The 1,526-nt window shown below is 39.8% G+C and overlaps 1 protein-coding gene across 1 annotated transcript in view; it reads right to left on the reverse strand.

The window, feature by feature from the left end:
- Window positions 1–804: 804 nt before the first annotated feature.
- Window positions 805–1,526, reverse strand: part of bhlhe22 (basic helix-loop-helix family, member e22) — a 2,111-nt gene continuing 1,389 nt past the window's right edge. The window contains exon 1 of the mRNA XM_077010741.1: window positions 805–1,526. This exon is cut by the window's right edge and continues 1,389 nt beyond it. The gene's annotated coding sequence lies outside the window, so the exon portion shown is untranslated.

The raw sequence follows: 1,526 nt of genomic DNA on the forward strand, positions 1-1,526 counted from the left end.
TTAAAATTAAACTCTTCTATAAACTCCTCTAGTTCATTTTTTGTCGTGAGATTGTCTGCAAACACTGCATTGGATGTAGTAGGCGAAACTTCTGTACACGTTCCTTGCCCCAGTCAGCCGACACGGCTACCCCCCCCCCCCCCCCGGCCGTGTCTAATTCCAATCAAAGTGATGGACAGAACAATACAGTATAATGGCATTGGTGATCGTCGCTGTGCCCCGTGATTAAAGACACCCAATTACAGCAATGAACATTGTCGTAATTATATTTCTTAATCACATCCGGAAGGTTTAATTGTCTTAACGATGTGTTTCATTAAAAAAATGTAGGTACTGCAGTCGACAGTTTTCATACACAGTTGTTTTCCAATTAACACATTAGGCACCGTAATGGAAATAGTTTTATTAACCCTTTTTGGAGGCTTCCTAGTTTTTTTGTAACACCCGACGACTTCCACTTCTACCAGACAGACGTTGCTTCCTCAGCACGCAGACTCTTTAAAGGCTCAGTGTTTTATCATAATCGTGCATGTTATGACACTGTATACCACTACTGATTTACTAGATTATACTTATTACTGTCCTTTCATGTTTATCGTTTTAGACACAGCAAGTTTAAAGAAATAAACAAGAATTGTCTTTGTTTTCTCTCTGTCTGTTGACGCAGTAAAACATGTTCTAAGATAATTACATTGTGTTGAACCCAAGGGCGCAGGACTATTGCACAAGTTCTCTTTTGAATATTTGTCAGGACTTTATGGGACGATCAAAATCGTCATCTTATCTGACACAACAGCCGTTAATGACTTAATCGCTTGCGTCCTCACAACAGACAACCAGGCGAAAGTGTAAGTTTGATCAAAATATTTTAATAAAGCTTTCCAGAACATCAACATATACAAACGGCCCTCTGCAGTCATACTGAAACGAATGTATCTACAATGCTCACCATTTTGACCTGACAACAACCGCCACCTAATCTATCGACTACCGAGTGAGTCTGTGGGCAAATAATAAGCGAAATTTACAGCGAAGGTTCTGTGCAGAACGAAATCTTGCATGCAGACCAACTGAAGTATATTCACAGTCCTTAAATAAAGTCAAACTAAAACGTCAACTTCCACCAAACTTGTATTGTGTTATGATTTTACTTATCACGTTAAACTAAGGTGTGAAATATGCTGACATGTAATTTCAGTTGAATGTCCATCTTTTGTTATGTGCTTCTCTGTTCTTCAAGGTAGGCATGTTGCTACTTTTAAAATTACAAGATGCACCAAAAAACAAAAAGCAAACATTGAGGCGACAATAACCGAAAGCAGCAATATTTGCAGGTTAAGCAAATACCCCGAAAAGTGTGACAGGCCGAGTAAATTATGGCTGCGTGTTGCCAGGTCAATACTCGTCAGTCTGTAGCGCCCGTGTTTGCGCGAGCCAATAAACTGTCCATTCTCACCAATCTTGCAGACAGATATAGATTTAGTTTGGTTTAAACTCACTCTCACCAGCACGTCCAGGCCACTTCA

This window comes from Brachyhypopomus gauderio, chromosome 7 (assembly GCF_052324685.1).
Source record: "Brachyhypopomus gauderio isolate BG-103 chromosome 7, BGAUD_0.2, whole genome shotgun sequence".
Taxonomy (NCBI): domain Eukaryota; kingdom Metazoa; phylum Chordata; class Actinopteri; order Gymnotiformes; family Hypopomidae; genus Brachyhypopomus; species Brachyhypopomus gauderio.